We start from the raw sequence: 14617 nt of genomic DNA on the forward strand, positions 1-14617 counted from the left end.
CCCATCGAGCCACAGCTAGCAAAAGCAGGCTTGGGAAGCGGAAGCCTATTAGGAGTTGGGAGGAAACTGGAAGTGATTATGGATTAGCCCGTGGCCTCCTAGATATACAGTTCAAACTTCAGATTAACACTTTACTAAGTCAGAGCCTTGCCGGCTCTGTGCCAGGGAAACCGGCTTCCTCGGTTGACTCCAGACTCCACCAGTGAACACCGGCAGGGTCAGAATGGCTCCTTCCGCTGCGCAGTGGTAAGAAGGCCTCAGTTAAACAAACAGGCTTTCTTCTTCAGGGCTGTAACGCTATAACACTTACAGGACTATCTCCACTGCTGGAATAATCACTACAGCTCAGGCATACGACAAACAGGTACCATCTAGCTATCTGATAAGGAAACCCATAGGCAGTTTAAACAACTTCTTCTGACTCCACAGAAATCTCCTTTAACTGCTTGACTTCTATACGCTAAGCCTAACATTCTTATTTTTCTACACTGCTTTGTTTTGGATTATTTTAAGATCTGATAAAAGACAGATTCGATTATATATTTTGGCCTAGAAATTCTTATCTTTCCTTTCGCTTTTATGAAAAAAATTTTAAACTGTTTAGTATCAACATTTTCTGCATAAAATAGAAAAAATAATAAAACTGTTAGTGAGATGGTTTACTAATACTCGTGGGTGTCAGTGATCCCTAAATACATTGATGAAGGAGAAAAAAAAAAAAAAAAAAAGACAAGAGAGATCAGTTTACTCCAAAGACTCCAAGGAAACCCCTCAAAAATGACAGTGAAGTTTTTGTTCCTATGCAATTTTTTTTTCTTATATGGCTCGACACAGATCAGATAAACACCTTTCTTAAACAGGGCTCTGTTGGCAAAGCCTAGAAATTAACTCTTCTTTCTGTTTGAAAATGCGAATTTAGGAGTAGGAGGCACTCAGTCATCTACTGCAGAGAGAGCACACTCCCACCAGCACCTGTGTGCTAGAATGAGAACACCCAGAAACACAGGCGGGCGACAAGCTGTCACAACACTGAAGTCCCCCCCACCCACCCCACCTTCCCTACTGCTGCAGTGCACTCGTCACCTCGGAAATACACCTGAGTAGGAAGTAGGAGCAGAGACGAACCATGCACTGTCTGAAGCCCGAGCTTGCCTCCGGAGCGAACGGATTACTGTTAGAAGTCATTGTTGTCTAAGTCATGGGTAATCAGACAAGCTAGAGATCACTCAGGCCTCTCTTACAGGGTCTGTGATCAGCGAAATATACGCCGCCGCCGCTGCAGGAGAAAACAGGCTTCCTCGTTTAAGTTGGATTGACAGTGCTCATGGAGTCCTTGGGCTCTGAGCTCATTACTCAGGCCAGGCTGGCTTTTATTTAGAACAAACTGATTTTCATGACCAATCACAGAGAACCAACTGAAGTGGTGTGTGTGTGTGTGTGTGTGTGTGTGTGTGTGTGTGTGTAAATATGTGTGCACATGCACATTGCTCTCTCAAAGAGAAGTACAAGAAAACCACTCAGATCAAGCTGTGTGGTTTGGGGAGGCTATTTGATCTTCCCAAGTGTTGGTACTGTCACTTGCCAAGTGGGACTAACAATAGCAGAATATATTGAAAGCCACCCCGGGGACCACTAACTCTCTCTGTTTTTGTTAATAGTAGAGCGTCTTTCTCCTGGGTTCTAGTGACCATGGTTTTCACAGAGGTTTGCTCCAAGGCTTTCTGGAAGGAAACTCCCAAATTAGCCAATCACTGTGGTTCCTTCTGCTTGGTCATGCCTGAATCAGGAGGAGAATTCAGCTGGAGAGGCCCCCCTTTTTTTTAAAGCAGCCTCACCCCCCCCCCTCTTTTGCTGTGTTACGGAGCACATCTGAGGTCTTGGGCACGCAGGCAAGTGCTCTGTGATTCAGACACATCTCCAGCCTTTATCTGTTGAGACAGGATCTGTCCACATAGCTTCTTATGGCCTTGATTCCCCTACGTAGCCCAGGCTAGAGTCATCCTTGAGGAGTTCCCACCCATTCCTCCCCAGTGTACAGCTGACTACACAAGCTGCTTTTCGGCTTTAAAAGAGGGTGCGTGAGTGACAGGTATAGTGGCTCCTACCTATTATCTCGGCATTTACTAGCCTGGGGCAAGAGGATTGTCAAAGTTTGTGGCTAGCCTGAACTACATGATGAGCTCTAGGAGTCTCTGGTGTATTGAGTGGGACACTGACAATACACGAACGAACAGGCCAGCTTCAGGGGAAGAGCTTGAGCCGTCAGCTGTGCCTACGGACACTGAGCTGCCCTTAATTTGGAGTTTAGTAGGCCTCGCCACATAGCGGAGGGAGCTGGCCTGAGAGCTTATCAGCATGCTGAGGAGGATGTCAGGGTGGGAGGAATAAAAGAATCCATCTCGTTAAGGACACTGCTCAGCTGCTAAATAACAGGCTATGGATGGATCTTGAGATAAATTTCCTATTGTTCCTATTTAGGCCACAGCGTTTTCTCCCCCCCCCCCCCCCCCCCCCCCCCCATTACCACCCCCCCTTCACCAGCAGCTCAAAATAATGTGGCGGGGGGAGGGGGGAGTTCATTTCACATGGTTAATTTCAAGATGAGTGAAAACAGAACATACAAAGTTGAGGGACTAACTGAAGCTCCTCAAATGCTGGCTTGTTGAGAGTGGGGCCGTCCGTCCCCTCTGACAAGGCGGGGTGCTTTCCTGCGTGTGCCTTGAATGACTCCTCTGTAAGGGTTTTTTGCTGCTTCCCCCAAACACAATTAAGGGCAGAAATCATTGCTTTCTCTTCTTTATTCATCTAAGAGATGAGTGGTGTGTAGCTAAGGTTATTTTAAACAATAAGGGTAGTGTTTACCTCAGACAACAAGCCCTGTTGAGTTGATTGCAGCACAGGAAAGTCTATAATTAAATGGAGAAGTCTTTCTGACTGTGCAAATCAATTTGATCTAAATAAAATCTAAGCCAGGCCAAATACGCAACAAAGTAGCCAAGCATTCGGTCTAGGTTAACTGGAAAGCTGTTTCCAGCAGAAGAGAGTCTGTAGGTCGTGTGGGAGGATGGGTGCAGTCCCTCTGCGGTTTCGCCTTATCCTTGCTTGGGAAAGGTACTTGTACTTTCTGCCGGGAAACACTCTGTTCAGACGAGAGCTGCACATGCCTGACTCTTCAGCAGCTTTCTGGGATTACCAAAAACAAAACAAAAACCAGACGGGCAAAACCCCCAGCACCACCACCATCACACAAGCAACTGAGAAACCGTCACACCCTCCATCTCACACAGCACACGGTAGGAGCCGACGCTTTCTCGTGCTGTCATTTGTCTTGCCCGTGGTTTCCAATCCTTGGTGATTCTGACTTCATAGTCTGGGGTGAAGCTGGGACAACACTTTTTTTTCCCCCCTTCCAATTACCCCTTGTGGTTTCTAATGTGTAGCTGAATCTACGAGCCTCTGCTTTGTATGTTTATTGAGTCTCTCTCAAAACTAGAAGTTAAGTCCCAAGGAAAGAAGGAACTGGCTTCTTTTGTTCCCTGGTATCTCCAAGGGCAGGTGGCATAGGGCAGACATTCTTTTCAGACTCGGGGACAGCCTGCCTGTGATTTCTGTATCTGTCGATTTTCCCCAGTGGTCTGGGGGTGCCCAGAGGACAAGCTTTGTGTCTAGCTCACTCTGCATCAAGACTATGAGTCACTCAAGAAAGTTCATTAGATAATTGGGCGATAAACAAATTGCACTGTGTGCTATGAGGGAGACAGAGACAAACCCAAATGTAGCTGCCATCCGCAAAGTGCTTGCTGCATTGTTAAGTGGGGAGGGCGTGCGCAAACTTCATAGACACACCAGAGTGAGCTAAATGCTGTGATGTAAGAACAGGTAATCAGGGAAGGAAAATATCGTTTTGGGTTTTTTTTTTGGGGGGGGGGGTTGCAGAAGTAACAAGTGAAGGTTTTATAGAAGACGTAAGCCCTAAACTGGAACAGTTAGACTCTAGCTGCTTGCAGAAGCCTGACTGTCGGGTGAAACACAGAGGGGGAAGTAGAAAAGCTAATCTAGGAGTCCAGCTAGAGACCAAGAGGCTCTGGACCAAGAGACTGTTATTACCATGGAAACGAGTAGACAGCATCGGGGTTTACCTCCAATCTCAGCTGCAAGAGCTATTCAGCTTACTGCCACTCACATTGCTTAGTGAGGACGACAGTGAGGCTGAGTTTTTGTCTGTCAAAATTGAAAGAGAAGCCTGCTAATCACCGGTGGCCACGGCCCCAGGGGAGGAGTGGAGCTGAGGTGTAAAAAGGGTTGTGACTACTGTTTCAGACAGGAGAGTTAGGTCAGGTGCTCTGGAGGGTTTGCTAAGCCAGGTTGGGAGCCAGTGAACGGGCAGATGTGAGAGGTGAGGTGGGGCTGACCCCCCCCCCACACACACACAACCATGATTAGGACCAAAGGAAGGAACGGTGAGTTGGGGAGAAGGAAAGAGGATGGGCAGAGAGCCCAACGTTCTATGTAGGAGTTAATGGATCTGGGAACCTTCAAGGGGAGTGGAGAAAACAAAAGAGCCAGCAGAGGTTACAAAAGTCAAGTGGAGCCAGGCACCATGGGAACACACCTGTAATCCCAGTACTCAGGACACTGAGACAGGAGACGCCTGACTTCAAGGCTAACCTGGGCTACATTGTGAGGACCCCCCCAGCCACACACCTCTCAAAGAAAGTTGGCAGTAGCTTTTATTTATTAAGTTATGAGTGTAAGGAAAACTAAACTAAGGTAATAGGGGAGCAGCGAATTAAGGAAAGAAACCCTGCGCTGTTGAGGTGGCATTTGCCACCAAGGCTGACAACTTGAATGCAGGCCTTGGAATACACACGGTAGAAAGAGAGCTGACTCCCACAAACTGTCTTCAGACAGTGACTCTGGTCTGGATCTTTGAACTCCTACCCCCACATATATGTTAGAACCCTAGTGTAGCCGCACTGGGGTTAGAGGAGGCAGGGTCATTGCAGGGATGATCAGGTGATGGTTGGGACTGATACCTTTGTGGAAGAGAGCCTTCTGGAAGGTAAGGCCACAAGAAGACAGTACCCCCGAAAAAGAGTCCCTCATCAAACACCTATTCTATTGCCATCATGATCTCCAGGCTCAGGAACTGGGAGAAATGAATTTCTGTTGTTTACAAATGGCCTGGCCTGTGGCTGGTGCTATTGCAGTCTGAACGGCCTAAGATAAATGAAGACAAACAGAAAGTCTGAAGGAACAAGAATCGAGGACACCTATAGTGCATGTTAGAAAAAGAGAGAGGGTTGGGCCAACTGTAAGGAACAAAGTGAGTGGGGGTTGGGGCTGTACAGCTTTCACTGGGAATGCATGGGAGAGAGTGACAGTGAAATACAAAAAAGAAAGAGAGAGGGGAGCAGGAGGGGGATGCCGGCAGGGAGGTAAATCCCAAAGAGAAGCAGGCAACCTACTTTCCAGGCCCTCTCTCCTGCCTCGGAGACTAGGCACATGGGAGCTGCTCAGGAAAGTGGATGCCTGAGGCCAACTAGGCCAATGAAGCCATTAAGACACTGGCTAGTCTTTCTGTCCTCTCACTAAGCGCCAAGTCCTGCCTTCCCACTAAGTGCAAGTCCCATTGCACATACTTTCCCGGAGATAGGAGGCTCGGGCTACCTTATTTCAAACCTCTGCAGTCAAGTCACTTCAAAGAAGCATGCAATCACTCCAAGATAACTGAGTACCCTCTGCTGTGTACATGTTCATATGGGAAGAGTCGTGCGTGTGCGTGTGTGTGTGTGTGTGTGTGTGTGTGTGTGTGTGTGTGTGTGTGTGTGTGTATGGGCACCATCACCTTGGCTTTTGAGATAGTCTGTCACACCCAGGTCAGGCAGTTCACAAGTTCCAGTAACTCTAGTTCCAGGAAATCTGACACCTTCTGGCCTCTGTAGACACATGTGCTCATATTCACACACACACACACACACACACACACACACACACACACACACACACGCGCGCGCACACACACACACACACACACACACACACGCACACACACGCACACACACACAGTTTTAAAAGTAAAACAAAACAAAACAAAAAAAAAAAAAACAAGCGGGGTGTGGTGGCGCATGCCTTTAATCCCAGCACTCAGGAGGCAGAAGCAGGTGGATTGCTGTGAGTTCAATGCCAGCCTGGTCTACAAAATGAGTCCAGGAAAGCTAAGGCTACATAGAGAAACTTTGTCTCGAAAAAACAAAAACAAAAACAAACCCCCCCAAAAAAACCAAACAAGCAAAACCCAAAACAAAGAAAAAAAATCTTTTTAAAAAAGAAGAATCAAATTAAATTCAAAACTGGAAAGTATTTGAGTGCACATTTCTTCAAAGAAGATATACCAGTGGCCAAAAGTAAATGAAAAATGAAACTCATTGGGAAAATGTCAAACACATGAGATCTGCTCTTGCAAGATGGGGTTGGGGCATTTGAGGCTCTGTGGCTACAGTCAGGAAAATGTACATCCAATCACAAAGAGACTCCACTTTACCCTAGGATAGCAACTATCAAAAGAAATAAAGAGAAAGAGTCAACCACAAGTGTTGGTGAAGATGTAGGTGACCTGGAGCCATTGTGCCTCACTGGTGGGATGTTAAATTGTGTAAGCTGCTATAGAAAACAATATGGTGGCTCCTCAAAAAACTGAACACAGAAGCCAGGGACGCTACACACCTATATGCATAGCAGCATTGTTTGTGAAAGCAAAAAACAAAAAACAAAAAAACTGGTTCATGTACTCATCAAACAATCGATGGACAAACACCATGTGACAAATATATGTGATAGAATGTGATTCAACTTAAAAAGGTAAGAAAAATTCAACTGTGCTACAACATGGATGAACCTTGAAGATGATATAGAAGATGAATTAAGTTTATCATGAAACATTATGTGATCCCATTTCTACTAGGTTCTGTTTTACAAGATTAAAAAGAACTCAGGGGTGGATGGTGGCAAAGCAGCACGATAACGTGGCTATATTTAATGCTACAGAACTGCACGCTTAAAGGTTATCAAAATGAGACACTTTGTGTTGTGAATATTCTTTTACAATAAAGAAATCTCCACTCTCAGAGGCGGCGGCAGAGGCCAAGCCTAAGCTAACTTTTCCGGATACCACTACAGAAGGACAAAGTGGCACTTGAACGTTTATCCACACACAGAAGCAAAGGCCAAGCCACAGAAGACCCTGACTATGTGTCATTATCCCCCTTCAGGAGGAAGAAACTAAGGCTCACCACTCTGAGTCAAGTGGTACGAAGCACAGGCAAGGGCCAAAGGCAGACATTCTGCTTCCAAAGCCCGTGCTCCTGGCATTCGTTGGCATTCCTTTCTTCTCCTCACACTGATCTTTTGTGAACAGGTTTTCTACTTTTACACTTAAAAGTTGGTGAAGCAGACTAAAAAAAGTTATCCAGCTGAACACATCACTGCATACCCACCACACAAAGCCCAGGGCCGGCCATAAAATAATAAGAGTCGTGTTTCCATTCAGCCATTGACCATATGTCAGGAAAACACACACACACACACACACACACACACACACACACACACACACACACACACACACAGTGTTTGTTGACTCCCTCCACTGCCACTAATACCCTGAGCAGAAGAATGCCTGTTGGCCAGAACAGCAGGAACAGCTTCATTCTGCATCGCAGAAGCACACACCCACCCATCTGTTTCTTGCTTAAGAAAGAGCCCTGCCCTCATCCTCACTGATCTGCAGCTCCTCTCTCACATTCTGCCCCAAGCTGAAATTTAGGAATTAAGGAAGTGTTTTGTGCTGTGCTGGGAAAACAGGCATCTCTCAGTTGTTTTCAGGAAGATGGCAGGGGGCCCCTTGACTCCCCTGTGCCTACTGGCCAAGGTTTCCTCATCTCACTCTCGTGTGAGACACATGGGAGGAGCAACGCATATTTTCTAGACATCCCCCAAACAAAGCAGGGTGTTGGCATCATCTGAGGAGCACAGGCTGTAGACGGATCCGTATGAAAGCAAAGTCCTGCCCGCCATATAACCCAGAGGCCCAGCCTCCTGTTTCATTTAGAGACACACAGCCCCATCGCCAGCCCCTAGATCTGGCCTAGGTCTCCATGCAGAAGAAGGGGGTTACATATTTGCCTTTAGGATGCATGGGGACTGTGGAATCCTGACATGACTTGCTTTGATTCAATTCAAGAAATCCTTCCCCAGAGTCCCATGGTTACAGCAACTCCTACACATACCCAGGGAAACAGAAATTTATTTCTTCAGTGCCCAGGAAAGCTTCCTGTCTCAGAAAATGCACTGTTACTCCACAAATTCTGAGAAGCTAAATTAATTTCATAAAGATGACAAAACAAAACAGAATCAAAACCATATGGCTCCTTCAACTGATAATGGTTTAGCACAAATGTACATACTTTCTCAATTGGTATATTTGCGTGTTAAAAAAAATAACTTGTATTTTAATAATTCATGAGTATTCAAACATCCTGTTTTATTGTTTTCATTCTACCAGTGAAGGTTTTTTTCTTTGCTTTGAAAAAATTATCTCCTTTCATTATACAAAAAAAGTTTTTTTTTAAATCATTGTAATTAATGCTGTTATACTTAACCACACTTTGTGCTGAAGATTTTTTTAAATTTATGCTACAGTTCATTAAACTGTTTATCCTACATGATCTGTCAAAGAAAACTCATGTCAGTTCAAGCCCATTAGATCTCTTTCCTGCCCTTTTACATGTACCATAAACATATATCATATAGCATAAGCGCGAATGAGTTACCATCCCACACTCGTTAGCAGCATGCACTGCTTCGGAAAAATTACAGAAAAAAAAATTGTACCCTGATTGTATTACTTCAGTGTACAGCACACACAGACAAGGAAACACACCAGATCACTTTGATAACATCTCTCTGTCTGGAATTAACAATCGCTTTGGTCTGGAAATGAATAAAATCCATATAGGCATAAAAATCCATTCACACACTGGTATCCGATTTTCAGCAAGTTATGGTCCCTAGTCAGGCCATGGTCCTTTGAACAAGGATGCAACTTTAGGGTAAGACCTATTGACAAACGGCAGCTGAGAAAGGAAGACACCGGGTCCTTAGTGGTAAATATCTCCCCTCACTCGCGAAATCCGAGCCTTTGTTGGTAAATAAATAAATAAATAAATAAATAAAAATCTATGTACAAAAGGACCCAACCTCCTCATAGCCAAACCACAGCCACAATGCTGCAAAGAGTCGGCCCAGCGAAATACATACATATTATGAATGTGCTTAACATTTTTCACTATTTACACCCCAAAACAAGGGTCTGCCACTCTCGGTGCCCACAGTGCAGCTTTACAACCTAGCTGACTGCAACTCAGACCTGCCTGCCTGGCGGGCCAGCTAAGCAAACCACTTCTTACACATGCAGCTGTTTTCCTAAACACTGAGGGTAGTTCCCCACACCCCAAACAAAATGTGTCACGGATCTGACCGGCTTTCTCGAAAAATAAAAATAAAAATAAATAAAATCCCATCTTCATCACTTCTCCCAAGCCTGAAACAATGTCCCTCGCTTCCCTAAGAAATCGCCCTAAAACCCACAGGCACGGTCATTTTATCTCAAAAGGAGCTACACGGAAAACGTGTCCTTTACCTTGCTTGGCTCCGGAGGCTTGGTTAGAGAGCAGCTTCCCCTGGCGGAGCAGATGGGTGGTGAGCTCGGCCCGCCCAGCCCAGCCCAGCCCAGCCTAGCCCAGCCCAGCCCAGCCCAGCCGTAGTAGGAGTTGCCCACCGAGAGAGCAGCGTCAAGCGTCTCTGCCTGTGTAGCAGCCCCTGCAACCCAAGCGTGAGTCCCCACCCAGCTTTGTCTTCAATCATCATTTCTACAGGAAGCAGCGCATCTCCCACTTCCTCCTCTCTTAGCATCGGGTAGCAAGCCAGCTCTCTTGTTTGCCTCTCACTCCACTTCAGGGCTTCCTCTAAGTAAGCGGCTTGGCCTGCTGCTAATGTGTCTCTGATCCCCGGGACCCCTTTGTTCCAGCGCCCCTCCACGCCCACCTCCCTCCTGCTCAGTGTCTTCTCCTTCCCTTTCTGGCTTCCCAGGCCTCATCTCCCAACAGCGTCCACACACTGCCTCAGTGGGTCTCCTTCTCAACACCTAACTGCTTTCTCATTCTGAACGGTGGGCTACTGCGTTTTATTGGGCCAGTGCTCCCCCACTCCCCCCCCCCCCCAGCCTGGAGAGCTCCTTCTGATTTATGGCCCATCTGCATTCCCAGGCAGCTTGCAGCTTCTTGCTGCCAGAGTTTTTGCCTTTGTGGCCAACCTTCCTGGGCCTTCATTTCCCCCACGGTCTCCCTACCACTGAGATTTTATTTAACCCATATGCTTAGAAAATAATGGCCCCACAGGACTTCTTCTGTGGCAGGGGAGTGAAGCCAAGTGCTGCAATGCCGAGGGGCCTAACAGTGAAACGGCTAAGAAAAGAATGAATGAAGGGGTGGTCCTGAACGGTCCCCTCTTCCACCCGCCACATATATATTGGTAGGGCTGAGGTGGGAAGGGGCGCTACCAATTCAGATGATAGGACAGTGTCGTGGGTAAAGGTTGAACCTACTGGCAGGCTGTCCACCAGAGTTAGAATCTGAGCTCTCATTCCGGCCGGTGAATTTAGACAAATTACCTAACTTCTATGTGCCTCAGTTTCCCCACTTGAAAAACAGAGATGGTTGCACCAATAGTTCACAGTGAAAAATCTGAAAGCTAAATAAGACACATGGTGCTTCTAATATTCCAGGAACAGAGGAAAAGTATTCAGCACATACTAGTGGATATTATTTACAAGAAGTGGAAACTGAGGTGACAAGTGGCTTGGGCGGCCAGTAGCCAAACTGAGACCAGTGTTTGTTCCCCTGGCTTCCCCCACAGTTATCCTCACAGCTGAGCCCTGGTGGTAACAATTTACCCAAGGCTTGAGCTGTTCTCTCTCTGGATTAAGGAAGCACGCCATAAGCTTCCATTTAAACACCAGCAGGGGGACAGAGTGGGAGGGCTGGGGTGGCAAAGTGAGTCCTCCAGAAGGGAGGTGATGTGTGGTAGCTCCCATCTGGAGTCTCAGTACTTAGTACCCTGAGACAAGAGAATCACTTTGAGCTCAAAGCTCCCCTGGTCCACATGGTGAGGCCCTGTCTCCAGTGTAAATAATAAACCCTTCCTTAAGCCAGGGCCTAGAAAACTAACTTCTCAAGTGTTAAAAGTAATCTCCAGCCTGTCATGGTGGCGCACGCATTTAATCTCAGCACTCGGGAGGCAGAAGCAGGTGGATCTCTGTGAGTTCGAGGCCAATCTGGTCTACAGAGCAAGTCCAGGACAGGCAAGCCTACACATAGAGAAACCCTGTCTCAAAAGAGGAAGGAGAAGGAGAAAGAGGAAAAGGAGAGGTTGGAGAGATGGCTCAGAGGTTAAGAGCACTTGGCTGCTCTTCCAGAGGTCCTGAGTTCAATTCCCAGCAACCACACAGTGGCTCACAGCCATCCATAATGAGATCTGGTGCCCTCTTCTGGTATGCAGGCAGAACACTGCATACAAAATAAATAAATAAATCTGATGAGGGAGGAGAAGAAGAAGAAGAAGAAGAAGAAGGAGAAGAAGAAGGAGAAGAAGAAGAAGAAGAAGAAGAAGAAGAAGGCCAGCAGCTGTATTTTTAAGGTCCTGTTCTACCTCCATTCTCCAGCAGGGAATCTGACAGGAATGTTAGCAATCCAGGATTGATGCAGGCTCATCACATGGGTCTTCCTGACACACCTTGGGGACCACAGCACGTCGTCCTGGCAGGTACAGAATTTAGTCTCAGTGGAATGTTCTAGGACAACCCTGGATTCCCTTTTTTGTTTTGATTTCAAGTTCCATGAGTTTCTTGGAAATCATTTTGTTGTAAGGGACCTACATCTGAAATTACAAAACTAAGTTTTTCTGTTTGTTGTCGTTGATTATTTGCTTGTTTTTCAAGTGAAAACCTAGGGACCAAGTCTAAAGTAACAACAAACAGAAGGATTATCACTGAGCCAGGAAGCCTGGTGCCAAAGGTTACAGAAATTTCTAATGTAAATTACATACATACATATCACACACACACGCACGCACGCATGTGCGTGTGTGTGTGTGTGTGATGCAAAAGCCCAAGACAAATTTTAAAACGTGTTTAAAGTTTGAAGAAATTATAAAAACAAGACTTTGGTCATTTTTAGACCAGTTGAATCTAGCATTAACTATGATTCAGATAGATCTTTACTTTTAATCCTCTGTCTCTGTTTCTGTCTCTCTCTCTCTCTCTCTTTCTGAAAAAGGGGTTGGTACTTCTATTTTAGCTTTTAGAAGAAAATCTCTGTTCAACAATTAATCACTAAGAACTTGTCTTGCTGCCTCCTCATCCATCTTTTCATCTCTGGTCATAAAACTCATAGTAGGCTGATCTGCCCAGCTCCAGGAGAGGCCAGCCAAACTCCTCAAACTCAAAAACTAGCTTTTAAGATGTTTCCCTTCCTGCCTTCAGCCTCATTGCTTTCAGCTGTAGCAGCTTCTTTTTTTAGGAGACAAAAATCAAATGTGGGTATATGGTTGGGCCAGGGAAACAGATTAGTCCAGGGTAGGGCTCGAGCCCAAGCGTAGGAAGCCCTGACCCAGGTCTACAAAGTATCCATTTCATCAGAAAAATGAGCATTTGCCCTTGGGTGAAATGTTTATGCTGTCAACTGTCAGATGCAAGCTACCTTACATACATTTGATTGATGCAGAGGTAAAAATCTGAAAACCACCCTAACATTCATTGCTGTTCTTGTTTGCAGAAATTAATGCCTTGTTGAATGTATTGTATTTATCTGATACTGGGGGCTGATAAGGACACAAAGGGCATCATTTTAGCCTGATGTTTTCCTTGTATTTTTGCACATTCTGGCTAGAAGGTCTTTGGAGTTCTAAACACTACTTGGATCTGAAGCCTATCTCTCTCTCTCTAGTCTCCTCTTTCTTAATGAGGCAAATCAACCAACTGTACCCACAGTATTAGGATGGCCTTAGACCCCTGTTTCTTTGCTGTTTGAAAGTAAATCAGTCTTTGATTGCTACCTCTAAATTATCTGTTTACTCCAGATGCTCTCTGTCTACCCCTGCTGTCCACGACCTTCTGTCCCACTGCTTCGGGTTTCCCTGTGTGACGGCAATGTTCCCTGCTATGCAGTTCCACCTCCAGCCATTCTAAGTCAGCTCACCAGAACTACAGTTCCAAAAAGAGTTGACTGGTTCATGTTGAGGAATTTTAATCCAGCAACATGGCCACTTTGATCACATCCAAAGACCTTCTAGGTCTGTGTGATCCAGCTGGACACACCATTAGTGCACACCTTTAATCCCTAACAATGAAGGTAAAGTCAGTTTGTAGAAGGAAGCATCCATGTTTGAAAGTGATGTCTAATTGAGAGGCAGAAAAAGTGACAAGTCAAAGAGAGAGGGATGGGGGGGGGGGGGGGGAGGCAGTTTTTACTGGGAGAGTTTTACAGAGAGGTTGAAGAGCTAGACACAGGTGAAGACAGAACAAGGCAGAGAATGAGAAGGAGCCAGAAGATTAGAACAGACGGCTAGAGTTATTTTGAGGCCAAGGAGAGTAATTCAGTCAGAAGTTGAGAGAAGCTAGTTTAAGTCAGCTAGGAGAGGAGTTTGAGTAAGAACAGTTGAGACAGCCAGCCAGAGTTCAGAAAGAGGTAGAAAGAGTGAGATTATTCAGCAATAAGTCTCAGAGGCTAAAAACATACTAGGCCTAGGTTAGATTGTACAGAAACTAGAAGCTTCAAGGAATAGGCCTAGGTTAGCAGACGGAGGCAGTAAGCCTATGAGACGACAATTACATCAGGCAAATAAAAGCTACTTTAGGAATTGTACTGCCCTGTTTTCACTCTTCCCTTTCTGCCCTCCTCATGGCTTATGATATCCAGGCCTAAGCCCCTTTATACAGCACACAAGACCCTGCATGATGTCACCTGTCCACACTGCAGCCTTTAGCCTCTTAAAATCTTGTGTCTACCAGTGGGTGAATAAAAGAACCTGCCTCCTTCCTCGGCACTGAGACACCTAGTTCTGTCTTTAGGCACACCCTTATCCTTCCCTCCCTGAAGTAGTCTGGAAAGCCCCTGTTTATCATTCAAGGCAGTCTTTCTTGGAAGCCTTCTATGGTGGTTAATCTTCATTGTCAACTTGACTGGATTTAAAAGGAGACATCTCTGGATGTGTCTGTGAAGGTGTTCCCAGAGGTACCTAGCTGGGGGTGGGGGGTGGGAGTGAGGGACACCCAGAATGTGGAGAGCACCATTCCATGGAATGGGAGCCCAGACTGAATTAAAAGGAAAAAGGAAGAAAGTGGGCAGAGACCCAGCTCTCACATCTCTTTGCTTCCCATGATCAGCTGCTGCACGCTTCCTCCACCGGCTGCCCCCCTAAATGTGAACTACAATAGACCCTTCCTTCCTTAAGCTGCCTTTGTCATGTATTTGTCACAGCTGTGAGAAAAGAAAAAAAGTCT

The 14617-nt window shown here is 45.9% G+C and overlaps 1 protein-coding gene across 1 annotated transcript in view; it reads right to left on the reverse strand.

Moving 5' to 3' along the window:
• Gng2 (G protein subunit gamma 2) overlaps window positions 1-9857 on the reverse strand; it is a 91440-nt gene extending 81583 nt beyond the window's left edge. Inside the window, exons 1-2 of the mRNA XM_051142555.1 lie at window positions 9839-9857; window positions 9701-9740 (exon numbers count right to left, since the gene is read on the reverse strand). The gene's annotated coding sequence lies outside the window, so the exon portion shown is untranslated. The remainder of the gene's footprint in view (window positions 1-9700; window positions 9741-9838) is intronic.
• Between the last annotated feature and the right edge of the window lie 4760 nt (window positions 9858-14617).

The sequence above is a fragment of the Acomys russatus genome, chromosome 3, assembly GCF_903995435.1.
Source record: "Acomys russatus chromosome 3, mAcoRus1.1, whole genome shotgun sequence".
NCBI classification, from domain to species: Eukaryota; Metazoa; Chordata; class Mammalia; order Rodentia; family Muridae; genus Acomys; species Acomys russatus.